This window comes from Hyla sarda, unplaced genomic scaffold, assembly GCF_029499605.1.
Source record: "Hyla sarda isolate aHylSar1 unplaced genomic scaffold, aHylSar1.hap1 scaffold_460, whole genome shotgun sequence".
NCBI classification, from domain to species: Eukaryota; Metazoa; Chordata; class Amphibia; order Anura; family Hylidae; genus Hyla; species Hyla sarda.
The window spans coordinates 1,403-25,144 of NW_026610473.1; the positions used below are offsets into that span (position 1 = coordinate 1,403).

At 46.2% G+C, this 23,742-nt stretch overlaps 11 non-coding genes across 11 annotated transcripts; all 11 read right to left on the reverse strand.

Annotated features, from left to right (window-relative positions):
- Positions 1-284: 284 nt before the first annotated feature.
- LOC130335887 (U2 spliceosomal RNA) lies at positions 285-475 on the reverse strand. Its single transcript, XR_008877415.1, has one exon. It is a non-coding gene; the product is annotated as a U2 spliceosomal RNA (small nuclear RNA).
- Positions 476-2,571: 2,096 nt separating this feature from the next.
- On the reverse strand, positions 2,572-2,762 carry LOC130335899 (U2 spliceosomal RNA). Its single transcript, XR_008877426.1, has one exon. It is a non-coding gene; the product is annotated as a U2 spliceosomal RNA (small nuclear RNA).
- Positions 2,763-4,858: 2,096 nt separating this feature from the next.
- Positions 4,859-5,049, reverse strand: LOC130335911 (U2 spliceosomal RNA). Its single transcript, XR_008877437.1, has one exon. It is a non-coding gene; the product is annotated as a U2 spliceosomal RNA (small nuclear RNA).
- A 2,093-nt stretch (positions 5,050-7,142) lies between these two features.
- On the reverse strand, positions 7,143-7,333 carry LOC130335924 (U2 spliceosomal RNA). Its single transcript, XR_008877448.1, has one exon. It is a non-coding gene; the product is annotated as a U2 spliceosomal RNA (small nuclear RNA).
- Positions 7,334-9,422: 2,089 nt separating this feature from the next.
- Positions 9,423-9,613, reverse strand: LOC130335824 (U2 spliceosomal RNA). Its single transcript, XR_008877367.1, has one exon. It is a non-coding gene; the product is annotated as a U2 spliceosomal RNA (small nuclear RNA).
- Positions 9,614-11,704: 2,091 nt separating this feature from the next.
- LOC130335836 (U2 spliceosomal RNA) lies at positions 11,705-11,895 on the reverse strand. The gene has a single exon (XR_008877378.1). It is a non-coding gene; the product is annotated as a U2 spliceosomal RNA (small nuclear RNA).
- A 2,096-nt stretch (positions 11,896-13,991) lies between these two features.
- On the reverse strand, positions 13,992-14,182 carry LOC130335848 (U2 spliceosomal RNA). Its single transcript, XR_008877389.1, has one exon. It is a non-coding gene; the product is annotated as a U2 spliceosomal RNA (small nuclear RNA).
- A 2,089-nt stretch (positions 14,183-16,271) lies between these two features.
- On the reverse strand, positions 16,272-16,462 carry LOC130335861 (U2 spliceosomal RNA). Its single transcript, XR_008877400.1, has one exon. It is a non-coding gene; the product is annotated as a U2 spliceosomal RNA (small nuclear RNA).
- A 2,094-nt stretch (positions 16,463-18,556) lies between these two features.
- Positions 18,557-18,747, reverse strand: LOC130335873 (U2 spliceosomal RNA). The gene has a single exon (XR_008877408.1). It is a non-coding gene; the product is annotated as a U2 spliceosomal RNA (small nuclear RNA).
- A 2,093-nt stretch (positions 18,748-20,840) lies between these two features.
- Positions 20,841-21,031, reverse strand: LOC130335881 (U2 spliceosomal RNA). The gene has a single exon (XR_008877410.1). It is a non-coding gene; the product is annotated as a U2 spliceosomal RNA (small nuclear RNA).
- Positions 21,032-23,122: 2,091 nt separating this feature from the next.
- Positions 23,123-23,313, reverse strand: LOC130335883 (U2 spliceosomal RNA). The gene has a single exon (XR_008877411.1). It is a non-coding gene; the product is annotated as a U2 spliceosomal RNA (small nuclear RNA).
- Between the last annotated feature and the right edge of the window lie 429 nt (positions 23,314-23,742).

The window sequence follows — 23,742 nt, forward strand, 5'->3', positions numbered from 1 at the left end:
GCAGCTGCCTATCATGTCATGCCCTACCTGCACAGGTGTGCTGGCTACTCAAATGATCCAATTAAGGAGGCCATTTAGTCAGCAGCAGCAGAAGTCCTGTGCCTGGACGCTCCAACAGCGGCCAGACACAAGCAGAAGCAGAAGCAGCAGAAGCAGCAGCAGCACCACCTTTTGTTTTTTGGCTGCAGAAGCAGCAGCAGCAAGGCCCACAGGGCTGGCTAGCTGGCTAGCCAGCAAGCAGGTAGCAATGAAAGTAGGAATCTTTCTTTTTAACCCCTGTAAGGGGGTGGTGCACTGTACCCGAAGATACTGCCATATCGGGTCAATGCATAGGGCGACGGAAGCAAGCTTCGAAATCAGCCCCCGTTCTCAAAAATCCATTTAATATATGGTCCCCAGATAGGGGACGTATCAGATATTAAACTGATAAGAACAGATACTACACTTGATCTTAGCCAAAAGGCCGAGAAGCGATAACCGTGAAAGGGGCGGGCCCAACAAGGTCCCCTTCATGGGCACTATCACTGCTTGCTGTCAGGGAGGCTGCCAGACAATTTTCCATGCACACTCTGGGCTGGGGGGCAGTCAACCACCAGTACACACAGCAGAACCTAAACCCATACCATTATTGCTAAGCAGCAAGACAGGGGCCCATTGCACTCCCACGGGGCCTTTTTAAATGCAATCCATAACCCGGATTTGCCAGGAACCCTTCTTACTCCTCCTACTTGCATGTGACACTGGGCTTAGGATCTGCATAGGAAACACACACACAAGCACACACCTACCTTTGTTGCCTGCAGATGCCTCCTTGGCTGTCCCCAAACGGTATCAAACCAACACCCACGGGAAGCTGTAAGCATAGAGGACATGCCTGCACCCCATTGGACTTACCTGTGTGGGTTAAATCCGGGTTATTTGACAACCTATGGCGGTGATGGTTCTGCTCAGGCAGAGCAGTGCTGATGCTCCTCATAAAGCTGTCGCTGCTGTGAAGGTTCTAGGTGACATCACAAATCCCTATGGTTACATACACAACAAAGCTGGGTTGTTGTTGTTTACACTCTGCAAGGCCTGTGGAAGTGAGTGACATCATAGCACTGTAGTTCTGAGGGTTCTAGATGGATGCAACAATCTCCTGTTGCTTCTATGAAGGCCGTAATAGACGACATCACCAAACAGCTCCATAGTCACATACACAGCAAAGGAGAGATGTTGTTTACACCCTAGTGATGTCAGTGGTATTGAGTGACATCATAGCACAGTGCTAAGGCTCCTGGGCCTGGACACAGCAGCGGCTGCAATATCTCAACGGAGAATACGTTTATATATATGTGTGTGTGTGCGCGTATATATATATATATATATATATATATATATATATATATATTTCTCCGCCGAAATCACTTTTAAACCCATTTCCACCTTTTTTTCCCTTCTCTTCCTCTTACTTTTTTTTCACGTTTTTTTACGTTTTTCTCCTTTTCGCCTCTTTTCTGGGCGTATTATTCTTCTTTTTCTTCTTTTTTTTCGTCTAATGCATACCCCATCAGTGCAGCAATGCTTATTCAATACCGCCAGCAGATGGAGACACTGGGGGATAATTTTCTAAGGATTTATACTGATTTTTCCTGTCTGAATTTGTCGCACAGAAAGTTGCAGGCCAAATATGTGCGACATTTCTGCGACTTTAGCTTCTAGAGCATTTTTACAACATTATACATAGGTGCTGAATACATAAAAAGCGACTGTTCAGCGACAGACAAGTCGCATCGGCTGAAAGTAGGCCAGAATGTCAGTCCATGTTGGAGCAGGTTTAGATACAGTCTAAAGCATAGATCTCAAAGTCTGTGCACAGAATTTAGCAAGGGCCTCGCACCTTCTGATGCATCAGGTAGGTGCACAATAGCATAGCCTAACCCTCTGTACTTTGGTCTATATTGATGCGGGACATAGACAGCCAGCTGATGACCAATCCATTAGTGCAATGGATGGCTGGAAGCATTTGTCTTTGCCTTTGCAATACCACAGAAGCAATGCATGGTCAATGTACAGCAATGACACACCTGTGTGAACAGCCAGGAGACCCCCCCCCCCATGTTATGTTACATAGTTACATAGTTAGTACGGTCGAAAAAAGACATATGTCCATCAAGTTCAACCAGGGAATTAAGGGGTAGGGGTGTGGCGCGATATTGGGGAAGGGATGAGATTTTATATTTCTTCATAAGCATTAATCTTATTTTGTCAATTAGGAACATTCAGCACCCACCCGCTATCAAGGCAGCTGCCTATCATGTCATGCCCTACCTGCACAGGTGTGCTGGCTACTCAAATGATCCAATTAAGGAGGCCATTTAGTCAGCAGCAGCAGAAGTCCTGTGCCTGGACGCTCCAACAGCGGCCAGACACAAGCAGAAGCAGAAGCAGCAGAAGCAGCAGCAGCACCACCTTTTGTTTTTTGGCTGCAGAAGCAGCAGCAGCAAGGCCCACAGGGCTGGCTAGCTGGCTAGCCAGCAAGCAAGCAGGTAGCAATGAAAGTAGGAATCTTTCTTTTTTAACCCTGTAAGGGGGTGGTGCACTGTACCCGAAGATACTGCCATATCGGGTCAATGCATAGGGCGACGGAAGCAAGCTTCGAAATCAGCCCCCGTTCTCAAAAATCCATTTAATATATGGTCCCCAGATAGGGGACGTATCAGATATTAAACTGATAAGAACAGATACTACACTTGATCTTAGCCAAAAGGCCGAGAAGCGATAACCGTGAAAGGGGCGGGCCCAACAAGGTCCCCTTCATGGGCACTATCACTGCTTGCTGTCAGGGAGGCTGCCAGACAATTTTCCATGCACACTCTGGGCTGGGGGGCAGTCAACCACCAGTACACACAGCAGAACCTAAACCCATACCATTATTGCTAAGCAGCAAGACAGGGGCCCATTGCACTCCCACGGGGCCTTTTTAAATGCAATCCATAACCCGGATTTGCCAGGAACCCTTCTTACTCCTCCTACTTGCATGTGACACTGGGCTTAGGATCTGCATAGGAAACACACACACAAGCACACACCTACCTTTGTTGCCTGCAGATGCCTCCTTGGCTGTCCCCAAACGGTATCAAACCAACACCCACGGGAAGCTGTAAGCATAGAGGACATGCCTGCACCCCATTGGACTTACCTGTGTGGGTTAAATCCGGGTTATTTGACAACCTATGGCGGTGATGGTTCTGCTCAGGCAGAGCAGTGCTGATGCTCCTCATAAAGCTGTCGCTGCTGTGAAGGTTCTAGGTGACATCACAAATCCCTATGGTTACATACACAACAAAGCTGGGTTGTTGTTGTTTACACTCTGCAAGGCCTGTGGAAGTGAGTGACATCATAGCACTGTAGTTCTGAGGGTTCTAGATGGATGCAACAATCTCCTGTTGCTTCTATGAAGGCCGTAATAGACGACATCCACCAAACAGCTCCATAGTCACATACACAGCAAAGGAGAGATGTTGTTTACACCTAGTGATGTCAGTGGTATTGAGTGACATCATAGCACAGTGCTAAGGCTCCTGGGCCTGGACACAGCAGCGGCTGCAATATCTCAACGGAGAATACGTTTATATCTATGTGTGTGTGTGCGCGATATATATATATATATATATATATATATATATATATATATATATATTTCTCCGCCGAAATCACTTTTAAACCCATTTCCACCTTTTTTTCCCTTCTCTTCCTCTTACTTTTTTTTCACGTTTTTTTACGTTTTTCTCCTTTTCGCCTCTTTTCTGGGCGTATTATTCTTCTTTTTCTTCTTTTTTTTCGTCTAATGCATACCCCATCAGTGCAGCAATGCTTATTCAATACCGCCAGCAGATGGAGACACTGGGGGATAATTTTCTAAGGATTTATACTGATTTTTCCTGTCTGAATTTGTCGCACAGAAAGTTGCAGGCCAAATATGTGCGACATTTCTGCGACTTTAGCTTCTAGAGCATTTTTACAACATTATACATAGGTGCTGAATACATAAAAAGCGACTGTTCAGCGACAGACAAGTCGCATCGGCTGAAAGTAGGCCAGAATGTCAGTCCATGTTGGAGCAGGTTTAGATACAGTCTAAAGCATAGATCTCAAAGTCTGTGCACAGAATTTAGCAAGGGCCTCGCACCTTCTGATGCATCAGGTAGGTGCACAATAGCATAGCCTAACCCTCTGTACTTTGGTCTATATTGATGCGGGACATAGACAGCCAGCTGATGACCAATCCATTAGTGCAATGGATGGCTGGAAGCATTTGTCTTTGCCTTTGCAATACCACAGAAGCAATGCATGGTCAATGTACAGCAATGACACACCTGTGTGAACAGCCAGGAGACCCCCCCCCCCATGTTATGTTACATAGTTACATAGTTAGTACGGTCGAAAAAAGACATATGTCCATCAAGTTCAACCAGGGAATTAAGGGGTAGGGGTGTGGCGCGATATTGGGGAAGGGATGAGATTTTATATTTCTTCATAAGCATTAATCTTATTTTGTCAATTAGGAACATTCAGCACCCACCCGCTATCAAGGCAGCTGCCTATCATGTCATGCCCTACCTGCACAGGTGTGCTGGCTACTCAAATGATCCAATTAAGGAGGCCATTTAGTCAGCAGCAGCAGAAGTCCTGTGCCTGGACGCTCCAACAGCGGCCAGACACAAGCAGAAGCAGAAGCAGCAGAAGCAGCAGCAGCACCACCTTTTGTTTTTTGGCTGCAGAAGCAGCAGCAGCAAGGCCCACAGGGCTGGCTAGCTGGCTAGCCAGCAAGCAGGTAGCAATGAAAGTAGGAATCTTTCTTTTTAACCCTGTAAGGGGGTGGTGCACTGTACCCGAAGATACTGCCATATCGGGTCAATGCATAGGGCGACGGAAGCAAGCTTCGAAATCAGCCCCCGTTCTCAAAAATCCATTTAATATATGGTCCCCAGATAGGGGACGTATCAGATATTAAACTGATAAGAACAGATACTACACTTGATCTTAGCCAAAAGGCCGAGAAGCGATAACCGTGAAAGGGGCGGGCCCAACAAGGTCCCCTTCATGGGCACTATCACTGCTTGCTGTCAGGGAGGCTGCCAGACAATTTTCCATGCACACTCTGGGCTGGGGGGCAGTCAACCACCAGTACACACAGCAGAACCTAAACCCATACCATTATTGCTAAGCAGCAAGACAGGGGCCCATTGCACTCCCACGGGGCCTTTTTAAATGCAATCCATAACCCGGATTTGCCAGGAACCCTTCTTACTCCTCCTACTTGCATGTGACACTGGGCTTAGGATCTGCATAGGAAACACACACACAAGCACACACCTACCTTTGTTGCCTGCAGATGCCTCCTTGGCTGTCCCCAAACGGTATCAAACCAACACCCACGGGAAGCTGTAAGCATAGAGGACATGCCTGCACCCCATTGGACTTACCTGTGTGGGTTAAATCCGGGTTATTTGACAACCTATGGCGGTGATGGTTCTGCTCAGGCAGAGCAGTGCTGATGCTCCTCATAAAGCTGTCGCTGCTGTGAAGGTTCTAGGTGACATCACAAATCCCTATGGTTACATACACAACAAAGCTGGGTTGTTGTTGTTTACACTCTGCAAGGCCTGTGGAAGTGAGTGACATCATAGCACTGTAGTTCTGAGGGTTCTAGATGGATGCAACAATCTCCTGTTGCTTCTATGAAGGCCGTAATAGACGACATCACCAAACAGCTCCATAGTCACATACACAGCAAAGGAGAGATGTTGTTTACACCTAGTGATGTCAGTGGTATTGAGTGACATCATAGCACAGTGCTAAGGCTCCTGGGCCTGGACACAGCAGCGGCTGCAATATCTCAACGGAGAATACGTTTATATATATGTGTGTGTGTGCGCGTATATATATATATATATATATATATATATATATATATATATTTCTCCGCCGAAATCACTTTTAAACCCATTTCCACCTTTTTTTCCCTTCTCTTCCTCTTACTTTTTTTTCACGTTTTTTTACGTTTTTCTCCTTTTCGCCTCTTTTCTGGGCGTATTATTCTTCTTTTTCTTCTTTTTTTTCGTCTAATGCATACCCCATCAGTGCAGCAATGCTTATTCAATACCGCCAGCAGATGGAGACACTGGGGGATAATTTTCTAAGGATTTATACTGATTTTTCCTGTCTGAATTTGTCGCACAGAAAGTTGCAGGCCAAATATGTGCGACATTTCTGCGACTTTAGCTTCTAGAGCATTTTTACAACATTATACATAGGTGCTGAATACATAAAAAGCGACTGTTCAGCGACAGACAAGTCGCATCGGCTGAAAGTAGGCCAGAATGTCAGTCCATGTTGGAGCAGGTTTAGATACAGTCTAAAGCATAGATCTCAAAGTCTGTGCACAGAATTTAGCAAGGGCCTCGCACCTTCTGATGCATCAGGTAGGTGCACAATAGCATAGCCTAACCCTCTGTACTTTGGTCTATATTGATGCGGGACATAGACAGCCAGCTGATGACCAATCCATTAGTGCAATGGATGGCTGGAAGCATTTGTCTTTGCCTTTGCAATACCACAGAAGCAATGCATGGTCAATGTACAGCAATGACACACCTGTGTGAACAGCCAGGAGACCCCCCCCCCATGTTATGTTACATAGTTACATAGTTAGTACGGTCGAAAAAAGACATATGTCCATCAAGTTCAACCAGGGAATTAAGGGGTAGGGGTGTGGCGCGATATTGGGGAAGGGATGAGATTTTATATTTCTTCATAAGCATTAATCTTATTTTGTCAATTAGGAACATTCAGCACCCACCCGCTATCAAGGCAGCTGCCTATCATGTCATGCCCTACCTGCACAGGTGTGCTGGCTACTCAAATGATCCAATTAAGGAGGCCATTTAGTCAGCAGCAGCAGAAGTCCTGTGCCTGGACGCTCCAACAGCGGCCAGACACAAGCAGAAGCAGAAGCAGCAGAAGCAGCAGCAGCACCACCTTTTGTTTTTTGGCTGCAGAAGCAGCAGCAGCAAGGCCCACAGGGCTGGCTAGCTGGCTAGCCAGCAAGCAAGCAGGTAGCAATGAAAGTAGGAATCTTTCTTTTTAACCCTGTAAGGGGGTGGTGCACTGTACCCGAAGATACTGCCATATCGGGTCAATGCATAGGGCGACGGAAGCAAGCTTCGAAATCAGCCCCCGTTCTCAAAAATCCATTTAATATATGGTCCCCAGATAGGGGACGTATCAGATATTAAACTGATAAGAACAGATACTACACTTGATCTTAGCCAAAAGGCCGAGAAGCGATAACCGTGAAAGGGGCGGGCCCAACAAGGTCCCCTTCATGGGCACTATCACTGCTTGCTGTCAGGGAGGCTGCCAGACAATTTTCCATGCACACTCTGGGCTGGGGGGCAGTCAACCACCAGTACACACAGCAGAACCTAAACCCATACCATTATTGCTAAGCAGCAAGACAGGGGCCCATTGCACTCCCACGGGGCCTTTTTAAATGCAATCCATAACCCGGATTTGCCAGGAACCCTTCTTACTCCTCCTACTTGCATGTGACACTGGGCTTAGGATCTGCATAGGAAACACACACACAAGCACACACCTACCTTTGTTGCCTGCAGATGCCTCCTTGGCTGTCCCCAAACGGTATCAAACCAACACCCACGGGAAGCTGTAAGCATAGAGGACATGCCTGCACCCCATTGGACTTACCTGTGTGGGTTAAATCCGGGTTATTTGACAACCTATGGCGGTGATGGTTCTGCTCAGGCAGAGCAGTGCTGATGCTCCTCATAAAGCTGTCGCTGCTGTGAAGGTTCTAGGTGACATCACAAATCCCTATGGTTACATACACAACAAAGCTGGGTTGTTGTTGTTTACACTCTGCAAGGCCTGTGGAAGTGAGTGACATCATAGCACTGTAGTTCTGAGGGTTCTAGATGGATGCAACAATCTCCTGTTGCTTCTATGAAGGCCGTAATAGACGACATCACCAAACAGCTCCATAGTCACATACACAGCAAAGGAGAGATGTTGTTTACACCTAGTGATGTCAGTGGTATTGAGTGACATCATAGCACAGTGCTAAGGCTCCTGGGCCTGGACACAGCAGCGGCTGCAATATCTCAACGGAGAATACGTTTATATATATGTGTGTGTGTGCGCGTATATATATATATATATATATATATATATATATATATATATTTCTCCGCCGAAATCACTTTTAAACCCATTTCCACCTTTTTTTCCCTTCTCTTCCTCTTACTTTTTTTTCACGTTTTTTTACGTTTTTCTCCTTTTCGCCTCTTTTCTGGGCGTATTATTCTTCTTTTTCTTCTTTTTTTTGTCTAATGCATACCCCATCAGTGCAGCAATGCTTATTCAATACCGCCAGCAGATGGAGACACTGGGGGATAATTTTCTAAGGATTTATACTGATTTTTCCTGTCTGAATTTGTCGCACAGAAAGTTGCAGGCCAAATATGTGCGACATTTCTGCGACTTTAGCTTCTAGAGCATTTTTACAACATTATACATAGGTGCTGAATACATAAAAAGCGACTGTTCAGCGACAGACAAGTCGCATCGGCTGAAAGTAGGCCAGAATGTCAGTCCATGTTGGAGCAGGTTTAGATACAGTCTAAAGCATAGATCTCAAAGTCTGTGCACAGAATTTAGCAAGGGCCTCGCACCTTCTGATGCATCAGGTAGGTGCACAATAGCATAGCCTAACCCTCTGTACTTTGGTCTATATTGATGCGGGACATAGACAGCCAGCTGATGACCAATCCATTAGTGCAATGGATGGCTGGAAGCATTTGTCTTTGCCTTTGCAATACCACAGAAGCAATGCATGGTCAATGTACAGCAATGACACACCTGTGTGAACAGCCAGGAGACCCCCCCCCCCATGTTATGTTACATAGTTACATAGTTAGTACGGTCGAAAAAAGACATATGTCCATCAAGTTCAACCAGGGAATTAAGGGGTAGGGGTGTGGCGCGATATTGGGGAAGGGATGAGATTTTATATTTCTTCATAAGCATTAATCTTATTTTGTCAATTAGGAACATTCAGCACCCACCCGCTATCAAGGCAGCTGCCTATCATGTCATGCCCTACCTGCACAGGTGTGCTGGCTACTCAAATGATCCAATTAAGGAGGCCATTTAGTCAGCAGCAGCAGAAGTCCTGTGCCTGGACGCTCCAACAGCGGCCAGACACAAGCAGAAGCAGAAGCAGCAGAAGCAGCAGCAGCACCACCTTTTGTTTTTTGGCTGCAGAAGCAGCAGCAGCAAGGCCCACAGGGCTGGCTAGCTGGCTAGCCAGCAAGCAGGTAGCAATGAAAGTAGGAATCTTTCTTTTTAACCCTGTAAGGGGGTGGTGCACTGTACCCGAAGATACTGCCATATCGGGTCAATGCATAGGGCGACGGAAGCAAGCTTCGAAATCAGCCCCCGTTCTCAAAAATCCATTTAATATATGGTCCCCAGATAGGGGACGTATCAGATATTAAACTGATAAGAACAGATACTACACTTGATCTTAGCCAAAAGGCCGAGAAGCGATAACCGTGAAAGGGGCGGGCCCAACAAGGTCCCCTTCATGGGCACTATCACTGCTTGCTGTCAGGGAGGCTGCCAGACAATTTTCCATGCACACTCTGGGCTGGGGGGCAGTCAACCACCAGTACACACAGCAGAACCTAAACCCATACCATTATTGCTAAGCAGCAAGACAGGGGCCCATTGCACTCCCACGGGGCCTTTTTAAATGCAATCCATAACCCGGATTTGCCAGGAACCCTTCTTACTCCTCCTACTTGCATGTGACACTGGGCTTAGGATCTGCATAGGAAACACACACACAAGCACACACCTACCTTTGTTGCCTGCAGATGCCTCCTTGGCTGTCCCCAAACGGTATCAAACCAACACCCACGGGAAGCTGTAAGCATAGAGGACATGCCTGCACCCCATTGGACTTACCTGTGTGGGTTAAATCCGGGTTATTTGACAACCTATGGCGGTGATGGTTCTGCTCAGGCAGAGCAGTGCTGATGCTCCTCATAAAGCTGTCGCTGCTGTGAAGGTTCTAGGTGACATCACAAATCCCTATGGTTACATACACAACAAAGCTGGGTTGTTGTTGTTTACACTCTGCAAGGCCTGTGGAAGTGAGTGACATCATAGCACTGTAGTTCTGAGGGTTCTAGATGGATGCAACAATCTCCTGTTGCTTCTATGAAGGCCGTAATAGACGACATCACCAAACAGCTCCATAGTCACATACACAGCAAAGGAGAGATGTTGTTTACACCTAGTGATGTCAGTGGTATTGAGTGACATCATAGCACAGTGCTAAGGCTCCTGGGCCTGGACACAGCAGCGGCTGCAATATCTCAACGGAGAATACGTTTATATATATGTGTGTGTGTGCGCGTATATATATATATATATATATATATATATATATATATATATATTTCTCCGCCGAAATCACTTTTAAACCCATTTCCACCTTTTTTTCCCTTCTCTTCCTCTTACTTTTTTTTCACGTTTTTTTACGTTTTTCTCCTTTTCGCCTCTTTTCTGGGCGTATTATTCTTCTTTTTCTTCTTTTTTTTCGTCTAATGCATACCCCATCAGTGCAGCAATGCTTATTCAATACCGCCAGCAGATGGAGACACTGGGGGATAATTTTCTAAGGATTTATACTGATTTTTCCTGTCTGAATTTGTCGCACAGAAAGTTGCAGGCCAAATATGTGCGACATTTCTGCGACTTTAGCTTCTAGAGCATTTTTACAACATTATACATAGGTGCTGAATACATAAAAAGCGACTGTTCAGCGACAGACAAGTCGCATCGGCTGAAAGTAGGCCAGAATGTCAGTCCATGTTGGAGCAGGTTTAGATACAGTCTAAAGCATAGATCTCAAAGTCTGTGCACAGAATTTAGCAAGGGCCTCGCACCTTCTGATGCATCAGGTAGGTGCACAATAGCATAGCCTAACCCTCTGTACTTTGGTCTATATTGATGCGGGACATAGACAGCCAGCTGATGACCAATCCATTAGTGCAATGGATGGCTGGAAGCATTTGTCTTTGCCTTTGCAATACCACAGAAGCAATGCATGGTCAATGTACAGCAATGACACACCTGTGTGAACAGCCAGGAGACCCCCCCCCCATGTTATGTTACATAGTTACATAGTTAGTACGGTCGAAAAAAGACATATGTCCATCAAGTTCAACCAGGGAATTAAGGGGTAGGGGTGTGGCGCGATATTGGGGAAGGGATGAGATTTTATATTTCTTCATAAGCATTAATCTTATTTTGTCAATTAGGAACATTCAGCACCCACCCGCTATCAAGGCAGCTGCCTATCATGTCATGCCCTACCTGCACAGGTGTGCTGGCTACTCAAATGATCCAATTAAGGAGGCCATTTAGTCAGCAGCAGCAGAAGTCCTGTGCCTGGACGCTCCAACAGCGGCCAGACACAAGCAGAAGCAGAAGCAGCAGAAGCAGCAGCAGCACCACCTTTTGTTTTTTGGCTGCAGAAGCAGCAGCAGCAAGGCCCACAGGGCTGGCTAGCTGGCTAGCCAGCAAGCAGGTAGCAATGAAAGTAGGAATCTTTCTTTTTAACCCTGTAAGGGGGTGGTGCACTGTACCCGAAGATACTGCCATATCGGGTCAATGCATAGGGCGACGGAAGCAAGCTTCGAAATCAGCCCCCGTTCTCAAAAATCCATTTAATATATGGTCCCCAGATAGGGGACGTATCAGATATTAAACTGATAAGAACAGATACTACACTTGATCTTAGCCAAAAGGCCGAGAAGCGATAACCGTGAAAGGGGCGGGCCCAACAAGGTCCCCTTCATGGGCACTATCACTGCTTGCTGTCAGGGAGGCTGCCAGACAATTTTCCATGCACACTCTGGGCTGGGGGGCAGTCAACCACCAGTACACACAGCAGAACCTAAACCCATACCATTATTGCTAAGCAGCAAGACAGGGGCCCATTGCACTCCCACGGGGCCTTTTTAAATGCAATCCATAACCCGGATTTGCCAGGAACCCTTCTTACTCCTCCTACTTGCATGTGACACTGGGCTTAGGATCTGCATAGGAAACACACACACAAGCACACACCTACCTTTGTTGCCTGCAGATGCCTCCTTGGCTGTCCCCAAACGGTATCAAACCAACACCCACGGGAAGCTGTAAGCATAGAGGACATGCCTGCACCCCATTGGACTTACCTGTGTGGGTTAAATCCGGGTTATTTGACAACCTATGGCGGTGATGGTTCTGCTCAGGCAGAGCAGTGCTGATGCTCCTCATAAAGCTGTCGCTGCTGTGAAGGTTCTAGGTGACATCACAAATCCCTATGGTTACATACACAACAAAGCTGGGTTGTTGTTGTTTACACTCTGCAAGGCCTGTGGAAGTGAGTGACATCATAGCACTGTAGTTCTGAGGGTTCTAGATGGATGCAACAATCTCCTGTTGCTTCTATGAAGGCCGTAATAGACGACATCACCAAACAGCTCCATAGTCACATACACAGCAAAGGAGAGATGTTGTTTACACCTAGTGATGTCAGTGGTATTGAGTGACATCATAGCACAGTGCTAAGGCTCCTGGGCCTGGACACAGCAGCGGCTGCAATATCTCAACGGAGAATACGTTTATATATATGTGTGTGTGTGCGCGTATATATATATATATATATATATATATATATATATATATATATATATATTTCTCCGCCGAAATCACTTTTAAACCCATTTCCACCTTTTTTTCCCTTCTCTTCCTCTTACTTTTTTTTCACGTTTTTTTACGTTTTTCTCCTTTTCGCCTCTTTTCTGGGCGTATTATTCTTCTTTTTCTTCTTTTTTTTCGTCTAATGCATACCCCATCAGTGCAGCAATGCTTATTCAATACCGCCAGCAGATGGAGACACTGGGGGATAATTTTCTAAGGATTTATACTGATTTTTCCTGTCTGAATTTGTCGCACAGAAAGTTGCAGGCCAAATATGTGCGACATTTCTGCGACTTTAGCTTCTAGAGCATTTTTACAACATTATACATAGGTGCTGAATACATAAAAAGCGACTGTTCAGCGACAGACAAGTCGCATCGGCTGAAAGTAGGCCAGAATGTCAGTCCATGTTGGAGCAGGTTTAGATACAGTCTAAAGCATAGATCTCAAAGTCTGTGCACAGAATTTAGCAAGGGCCTCGCACCTTCTGATGCATCAGGTAGGTGCACAATAGCATAGCCTAACCCTCTGTACTTTGGTCTATATTGATGCGGGACATAGACAGCCAGCTGATGACCAATCCATTAGTGCAATGGATGGCTGGAAGCATTTGTCTTTGCCTTTGCAATACCACAGAAGCAATGCATGGTCAATGTACAGCAATGACACACCTGTGTGAACAGCCAGGAGAACCCCCCCCATGTTATGTTACATAGTTACATAGTTAGTACGGTCGAAAAAAGACATATGTCCATCAAGTTCAACCAGGGAATTAAGGGGTAGGGGTGTGGCGCGATATTGGGGAAGGGATGAGATTTTATATTTCTTCATAAGCATTAATCTTATTTTGTCAATTAGGAACATTCAGCACCCACCCGCTATCAAGGCAGCTGCCTATCATGTCATGCCCTACCTGCACAGGTGTGCTGGCTACTCAAATGATCCAATTAAGGAGGCCATTTAGTCAGCATCAGCAGAAGTCCTGTGCCTGGACGCTCCAACAGCGGCCAGACACAAGCAGAAGCAGAAGCAGCAGAAGCAGCAGCAGCACCACCTTTTGTTTTTTGGCTGCAGAAGCAGCAGCAGCAAGGCCCACAGGGCTGGCTAGCTGGCTAGCCAGCAAGCAGGTAGCAATGAAAGTAGGAATCTTTCTTTTTAACCCTGTAAGGGGGTGGTGCACTGTACCCGAAGATACTGCCATATCGGGTCAATGCATAGGGCGACGGAAGCAAGCTTCGAAATCAGCCCCCGTTCTCAAAAATCCATTTAATATATGGTCCCCAGATAGGGGACGTATCAGATATTAAACTGATAAGAACAGATACTACACTTGATCTTAGCCAAAAGGCCGAGAAGCGATAACCGTGAAAGGGGCGGGCCCAACAAGGTCCCCTTCATGGGCACTATCACTGCTTGCTGTCAGGGAGGCTGCCAGACAATTTTCCATGCACACTCTGGGCTGGGGGGCAGTCAACCACCAGTACACACAGCAGAACCTAAACCCATACCATTATTGCTAAGCAGCAAGACAGGGGCCCATTGCACTCCCACGGGGCCTTTTTAAATGCAATCCATAACCCGGATTTGCCAGGAACCCTTCTTACTCCTCCTACTTGCATGTGACACTGGGCTTAGGATCTGCATAGGAAACACACACACAAGCACACACCTACCTTTGTTGCCTGCAGATGCCTCCTTGGCTGTCCCCAAACGGTATCAAACCAACACCCACGGGAAGCTGTAAGCATAGAGGACATGCCTGCACCCCATTGGACTTACCTGTGTGGGTTAAATCCGGGTTATTTGACAACCTATGGCGGTGATGGTTCTGCTCAGGCAGAGCAGTGCTGATGCTCCTCATAAAGCTGTCGCTGCTGTGAAGGTTCTAGGTGACATCACAAATCCCTATGGTTACATACACAACAAAGCTGGGTTGTTGTTGTTTACACTCTGCAAGGCCTGTGGAAGTGAGTGACATCATAGCACTGTAGTTCTGAGGGTTCTAGATGGATGCAACAATCTCCTGTTGCTTCTATGAAGGCCGTAATAGACGACATCACCAAACAGCTCCATAGTCACATACACAGCAAAGGAGAGATGTTGTTTACACCTAGTGATGTCAGTGGTATTGAGTGACATCATAGCACAGTGCTAAGGCTCCTGGGCCTGGACACAGCAGCGGCTGCAATATCTCAACGGAGAATACGTTTATATATATGTGTGTGTGTGCGCGTATATATATATATATATATATATATATATATATATATATATTTCTCCGCCGAAATCACTTTTAAACCCATTTCCACCTTTTTTTCCCTTCTCTTCCTCTTACTTTTTTTTCACGTTTTTTTACGTTTTTCTCCTTTTCGCCTCTTTTCTGGGCGTATTATTCTTCTTTTTCTTCTTTTTTTTCGTCTAATGCATACCCCATCAGTGCAGCAATGCTTATTCAATACCGCCAGCAGATGGAGACACTGGGGGATAATTTTCTAAGGATTTATACTGATTTTTCCTGTCTGAATTTGTCGCACAGAAAGTTGCAGGCCAAATATGTGCGACATTTCTGCGACTTTAGCTTCTAGAGCATTTTTACAACATTATACATAGGTGCTGAATACATAAAAAGCGACTGTTCAGCGACAGACAAGTCGCATCGGCTGAAAGTAGGCCAGAATGTCAGTCCATGTTGGAGCAGGTTTAGATACAGTCTAAAGCATAGATCTCAAAGTCTGTGCACAGAATTTAGCAAGGGCCTCGCACCTTCTGATGCATCAGGTAGGTGCACAATAGCATAGCCTAACCCTCTGTACTTTGGTCTATATTGATGCGGGACATAGACAGCCAGCTGATGACCAATCCATTAGTGCAATGGATGGCTGGAAGCATTTGTCTTTGCCTTTGCAATACCACAGAAGCAATGCATGGTCAATGTACAGCAATGACACACCTGTGTGAACAGCCAGGAGACCCCCCCCCCATGTTATGTTACATAGTTACATAGTTAGTACGGTCGAAAAAAGACATATGTCCATCAAGTTCAACCAGGGAATTAAGGGGTAGGGGTGTGGCGCGATATTGGGGAAGGGATGAGATTTTATATTTCTTCATAAGCATTAATCTTATTTTGTCAATTAGGAACATTCAGCACCCACCCGCTATCAAGGCAGCTGCCTATCATGTCATGCCCTACCTGCACAGGTGTGCTGGCTACTCAAATGATCCAATTAAGGAGGCTATTTAGTCAGCAGCAGCAGAAGTCCTGTGCCTGGACGCTCCAACAGCGGCCAGACACAAGCAGAAGCAGAAGCAGCAGAAGCAGCAGCAGCACCACCTTTTGTTTTTTGGCTGCAGAAGCAGCAGCAGCAAGGCCCACAGGGCTGGCTAGCTGGCTAGCCAGCAAGCAGGTAGCAATGAAAGTAGGAATCTTTCTTTTTAACCCTGTAAGGGGGTGGTGCACTGTACCCGAAGATACTGCCATATCGGGTCAATGCATAGGGCGACGGAAGCAAGCTTCGAAATCAGCCCCCGTTCTCAAAAATCCATTTAATATATGGTCCCCAGATAGGGGACGTATCAGATATTAAACTGATAAGAACAGATACTACACTTGATCTTAGCCAAAAGGCCGAGAAGCGATAACCGTGAAAGGGGCGGGCCCAACAAGGTCCCCTTCATGGGCACTATCACTGCTTGCTGTCAGGGAGGCTGCCAGACAATTTTCCATGCACACTCTGGGCTGGGGGGCAGTCAACCACCAGTACACACAGCAGAACCTAAACCCATACCATTATTGCTAAGCAGCAAGACAGGGGCCCATTGCACTCCCACGGGGCCTTTTTAAATGCAATCCATAACCCGGATTTGCCAGGAACCCTTCTTACTCCTCCTACTTGCATGTGACACTGGGCTTAGGATCTGCATAGGAAACACACACACAAGCACACACCTACCTTTGTTGCCTGCAGATGCCTCCTTGGCTGTCCCCAAACGGTATCAAACCAACACCCACGGGAAGCTGTAAGCATAGAGGACATGCCTGCACCCCATTGGACTTACCTGTGTGGGTTAAATCCGGGTTATTTGACAACCTATGGCGGTGATGGTTCTGCTCAGGCAGAGCAGTGCTGATGCTCCTCATAAAGCTGTCGCTGCTGTGAAGGTTCTAGGTGACATCACAAATCCCTATGGTTACATACACAACAAAGCTGGGTTGTTGTTGTTTACACTCTGCAAGGCCTGTGGAAGTGAGTGACATCATAGCACTGTAGTTCTGAGGGTTCTAGATGGATGCAACAATCTCCTGTTGCTTCTATGAAGGCCGTAATAGACGACATCACCAAACAGCTCCATAGTCACATACACAGCAAAGGAGAGATGTTGTTTACACCTAGTGATGTCAGTGGTATTGAGTGACATCATAGCACAGTGCTAAGGCTCCTGGGCCTGGACACAGCAGCGGCTGCAATATCTCAACGGAGAATACGTTTATATATATGTGTGTGTGTGCGCGTATATATATATATATATATATATATATATATATATATATATATATTTCTCCGCCGAAATCACTTTTAAACCCATTTCCACCTTTTTTTCCCTTCTCTTCCTCTTACTTTTTTTTCACGTTTTTTTACGTTTTTCTCCTTTTCGCCTCTTTTCTGGGCGTATTATTCTTCTTTTTCTCCTTTTTTTTCGTCTAATGCATACCCCATCAGTGCAGCAATGCTTATTCAATACCGCCAGCAGATGGAGACACTGGGGGATAATTTTCTAAGGATTTATACTGATTTTTCCTGTCTGAATTTGTCGCACAGAAAGTTGCAGGCCAAATATGTGCGACATTTCTGCGACTTTAGCTTCTAGAGCATTTTTACAACATTATACATAGGTGCTGAATACATAAAAAGCGACTGTTCAGCGACAGACAAGTCGCATCGGCTGAAAGTAGGCCAGAATGTCAGTCCATGTTGGAGCAGGTTTAGATACAGTCTAAAGCATAGATCTCAAAGTCTGTGCACAGAATTTAGCAAGGGCCTCGCACCTTCTGATGCATCAGGTAGGTGCACAATAGCATAGCCTAACCCTCTGTACTTTGGTCTATATTGATGCGGGACATAGACAGCCAGCTGATGACCAATCCATTAGTGCAATGGATGGCTGGAAGCATTTGTCTTTGCCTTTGCAATACCACAGAAGCAATGCATGGTCAATGTACAGCAATGACACACCTGTGTGAACAGCCAGGAGACCCCCCCCCCCATGTTATGTTACATAGTTACATAGTTAGTACGGTCGAAAAAAGACATATGTCCATCAAGTTCAACCAGGGAATTAAGGGGTAGGGGTGTGGCGCGATATTGGGGAAGGGATGAGATTTTATATTTCTTCATAAGCATTAATCTTATTTTGTCAATTAGGAACATTCAGCACCCACCCGCTATCAAGGCAGCTGCCTATCATGTCATGCCCTACCTGCACAGGTGTGCTGGCTACTCAAATGATCCAATTAAGGAGGCCATTTAGTCAGCAGCAGCAGAAGTCCTGTGCCTGGACGCTCCAACAGCGGCCAGACACAAGCAGAAGCAGAAGCAGCAGAAGCAGCAGCAGCACCACCTTTTGTTTTTTGGCTGCAGAAGCAGCAGCAGCAAGGCCCACAGGGCTGGCTAGCTGGCTAGCCAGCAAGCAGGTAGCAATGAAAGTAGGAATCTTTCTTTTTAACCCTGTAAGGGGGTGGTGCACTGTACCCGAAGATACTGCCATATCGGGTCAATGCATAGGGCGACGGAAGCAAGCTTCGAAATCAGCCCCCGTTCTCAAAAATCCATTTAATATATGGTCCCCAGATAGGGGACGTATCAGATATTAAACTGATAAGAACAGATACTACACTTGATCTTAGCCAAAAGGCCGAGAAGCGATAACCGTGAAAGGGGCGGGCCCAACAAGGTCCCCTTCATGGGCACTATCACTGCTTGCTGTCAGGGAGGCTGCCAGACAATTTTCCATGCACACTCTGGGCTGGGGGGCAGTCAACCACCAGTACACACAGCAGAACCTAAACCCATACCATTATTGCTAAGCAGCAAGACAGGGGCCCATTGCACTCCCACGGGGCCTTTTTAAATGCAATCCATAACCCGGATTTGCCAGGAACCCTTCTTACTCCTCCTACTTGCATGTGACACTGGGCTTAGGATCTGCATAGGAAACACACACACAAGCACACACCTACCTTTGTTGCCTGCAGATGCCTCCTTGGCTGTCCCCAAACGGTATCAAACCAACACCCACGGGAAGCTGTAAGCATAGAGGACATGCCTGCACCCCATTGGACTTACCTGTGTGGGTTAAATCCGGGTTATTTGACAACCTATGGCGGTGATGGTTCTGCTCAGGCAGAGCAGTGCTGATGCTCCTCATAAAGCTGTCGCTGCTGTGAAGGTTCTAGGTGACATCACAAATCCCTATGGTTACATACACAACAAAGCTGGGTTGTTGTTGTTTACACTCTGCAAGGCCTGTGGAAGTGAGTGACATCATAGCACTGTAGTTCTGAGGGTTCTAGATGGATGCAACAATCTCCTGTTGCTTCTATGAAGGCCGTAATAGACGACATCACCAAACAGCTCCATAGTCACATACACAGCAAAGGAGAGATGTTGTTTACACCTAGTGATGTCAGTGGTATTGAGTGACATCATAGCACAGTGCTAAGGCTCCTGGGCCTGGACACAGCAGCGGCTGCAATATCTCAACGGAGAATACGTTTATATATATGTGTGTGTGTGCGCGTATATATATATATATATATATATATATATATATATATATATATATTTCTCCGCCGAAATCACTTTTAAACCCATTTCCACCTTTTTTTCCCTTCTCTTCCTCTTACTTTTTTTTCACGTTTTTTTACGTTTTTCTCCTTTTCGCCTCTTTTCTGGGCGTATTATTCTTCTTTTTCTTCTTTTTTTTCGTCTAATGCATACCCCATCAGTGCAGCAATGCTTATTCAATACCGCCAGCAGATGGAGACACTGGGGGATAATTTTCTAAGGATTTATACTGATTTTTCCTGTCTGAATTTGTCGCACAGAAAGTTGCAGGCCAAATATGTGCGACATTTCTGCGACTTTAGCTTCTAGAGCATTTTTACAACATTATACATAGGTGCTGAATACATAAAAAGCGACTGTTCAGCGACAGACAAGTCGCATCGGCTGAAAGTAGGCCAGAATGTCAGTCCATGTTGGAGCAGGTTTAGATACAGTCTAAAGCATAGATCTCAAAGTCTGTGCACAGAATTTAGCAAGGGCCTCGCACCTTCTGATGCATCAGGTAGGTGCACAATAGCATAGCCTAACCCTCTGTACTTTGGTCTATATTGATGCGGGACATAGACAGCCAGCTGATGACCAATCCATTAGTGCAATGGATGGCTGGAAGCATTTGTCTTTGCCTTTGCAATACCACAGAAGCAATGCATGGTCAATGTACAGCAATGACACACCTGTGTGAACAGCCAGGAGACCCCCCCCCCATGTTATGTTACATAGTTACATAGTTAGTACGGTCGAAAAAAGACATATGTCCATCAAGTTCAACCAGGGAATTAAGGGGTAGGGGTGTGGCGCGATATTGGGGAAGGGATGAGATTTTATATTTCTTCATAAGCATTAATCTTATTTTGTCAATTAGGAACATTCAGCACCCACCCGCTATCAAGGCAGCTGCCTATCATGTCATGCCCTACCTGCACAGGTGTGCTGGCTACTCAAATGATCCAATTAAGGAGGCCATTTAGTCAGCAGCAGCAGAAGTCCTGTGCCTGGACGCTCCAACAGCGGCCAGACACAAGCAGAAGCAGAAGCAGCAGAAGCAGCAGCAGCACCACCTTTTGTTTTTTGGCTGCAGAAGCAGCAGCAGCAAGGCCCACAGGGCTGGCTAGCTGGCTAGCCAGCAAGCAGGTAGCAATGAAAGTAGGAATCTTTCTTTTTAACCCTGTAAGGGGGTGGTGCACTGTACCCGAAGATACTGCCATATCGGGTCAATGCATAGGGCGACGGAAGCAAGCTTCGAAATCAGCCCCCGTTCTCAAAAATCCATTTAATATATGGTCCCCAGATAGGGGACGTATCAGATATTAAACTGATAAGAACAGATACTACACTTGATCTTAGCCAAAAGGCCGAGAAGCGATAACCGTGAAAGGGGCGGGCCCAACAAGGTCCCCTTCATGGGCACTATCACTGCTTGCTGTCAGGGAGGCTGCCAGACAATTTTCCATGCACACTCTGGGCTGGGGGGCAGTCAACCACCAGTACACACAGCAGAACCTAAACCCATACCATTATTGCTAAGCAGCAAGACAGGGGCCCATTGCACTCCCACGGGGCCTTTTTAAATGCAATCCATAACCCGGATTTGCCAGGAACCCTTCTTACTCCTCCTACTTGCATGTGACACTGGGCTTAGGATCTGCATAGGAAACACACACACAAGCACACACCTACCTTTGTTGCCTGCAGATGCCTCCTTGGCTGTCCCCAAACGGTATCAAACCAACACCCACGGGAAGCTGTAAGCATAGAGGACATGCCTGCACCCCATTGGACTTACCTGTGTGGGTTAAATCCGGGTTATTTGACAACCTATGGCGGTGATGGTTCTGCTCAGGCAGAGCAGTGCTGATGCTCCTCATAAAGCTGTCGCTGCTGTGAAGGTTCTAGGTGACATCACAAATCCCTATGGTTACATACACAACAAAGCTGGGTTGTTGTTGTTTACACTCTGCAAGGCCTGTGGAAGTGAGTGACATCATAGCACTGTAGTTCTGAGGGTTCTAGATGGATGCAACAATCTCCTGTTGCTTCTATGAAGGCCGTAATAGACGACATCACCAAACAGCTCCATAGTCACATACACAGCAAAGGAGAGATGTTGTTTACACCTAGTGATGTCAGTGGTATTGAGTGACATCATAGCACAGTGCTAAGGCTCCTGGGCCTGGACACAGCAGCGGCTGCAATATCTCAACGGAGAATACGTTTATATATATGTGTGTGTGTGCGCGTATATATATATATATATATATATATATATATATATATATATATTTCTCCGCCGAAATCACTTTTAAACCCATTTCCACCTTTTTTTCCCTTCTCTTCCTCTTACTTTTTTTTCACGTTTTTTTACGTTTTTCTCCTTTTCGCCTCTTTTCTGGGCGTATTATTCTTCTTTTTCTCCTTTTTTTTCGTCTAATGCATACCCCATCAGTGCAGCAATGCTTATTCAATACCGCCAGCAGATGGAGACACTGGGGGATAATTTTCTAAGGATTTATACTGATTTTTCCTGTCTGAATTTGTCGCACAGAAAGTTGCAGGCCAAATATGTGCGACATTTCTGCGACTTTAGCTTCTAGAGCATTTTTACAACATTATACATAGGTGCTGAATACATAAAAAGCGACTGTTCAGCGACAGACAAGTCGCATCGGCTGAAAGTAGGCCAGAATGTCAGTCCATGTTGGAGCAGGTTTAGATACAGTCTAAAGCATAGATCTCAAAGTCTGTGCACAGAATTTAGCAAGGGCCTCGCACCTTCTGATGCATCAGGTAGGTGCACAATAGCATAGCCTAACCCTCTGTACTTTGGTCTATATTGATGCGGGACATAGACAGCCAGCTGATGACCAATCCATTAGTGCAATGGATGGCTGGAAGCATTTGTCTTTGCCTTTGCAATACCACAGAAGCAATGCATGGTCAATGTACAGCAATGACACACCTGTGTGAACAGCCAGGAGACCCCCCCCCCATGTTATGTTACATAGTTACATAGTTAGTACGGTCGAAAAAAGACATATGTCCATCAAGTTCAACCAGGGAATTAAGGGGTAGGGGTGTGGCGCGATATTGGGGAAGGGATGAGATTTTATATTTCTTCATAAGCATTAATCTTATTTTGTCAATTAGGAACATTCAGCACCCACCCGCTATCAAGGCAGCTGCCTATCATGTCATGCCCTACCTGCACAGGTGTGCTGGCTACTCAAATGATCCAATTAAGGAGGCCATTTAGTCAGCAGCAGCAGAAGTCCTGTGCCTGGACGCTCCAACAGCGGCCAGACACAAGCAGAAGCAGAAGCAGCAGAAGCAGCAGCAGCACCACCTTTTGTTTTTTGGCTGCAGAAGCAGCAGCAGCAAGGCCCACAGGGCTGGCTAGCTGGCTAGCCAGCAAGCAGGTAGCAATGAAAGTAGGAATCTTTCTTTTTAACCCTGTAAGGGGGTGGTGCACTGTACCCGAAGATACTGCCATATCGGGTCAATGCATAGGGCGACGGAAGCAAGCTTCGAAATCAGCCCCCGTTCTCAAAAATCCATTTAATATATGGTCCCCAGATAGGGGACGTATCAGATATTAAACTGATAAGAACAGATACTACACTTGATCTTAGCCAAAAGGCCGAGAAGCGATAACCGTGAAAGGGGCGGGCCCAACAAGGTCCCCTTCATGGGCACTATCACTGCTTGCTGTCAGGGAGGCTGCCAGACAATTTTCCATGCACACTCTGGGCTGGGGGGCAGTCAACCACCAGTACACACAGCAGAACCTAAACCCATACCATTATTGCTAAGCAGCAAGACAGGGGCCCATTGCACTCCCACGGGGCCTTTTTAAATGCAATCCATAACCCGGATTTGCCAGGAACCCTTCTTACTCCTCCTACTTGCATGTGACACTGGGCTTAGGATCTGCATAGGAAACACACACACAAGCACACACCTACCTTTGTTGCCTGCAGATGCCTCCTTGGCTGTCCCCAAACGGTATCAAACCAACACCCACGGGAAGCTGTAAGCATAGAGGACATGCCTGCACCCCATTGGACTTACCTGTGTGGGT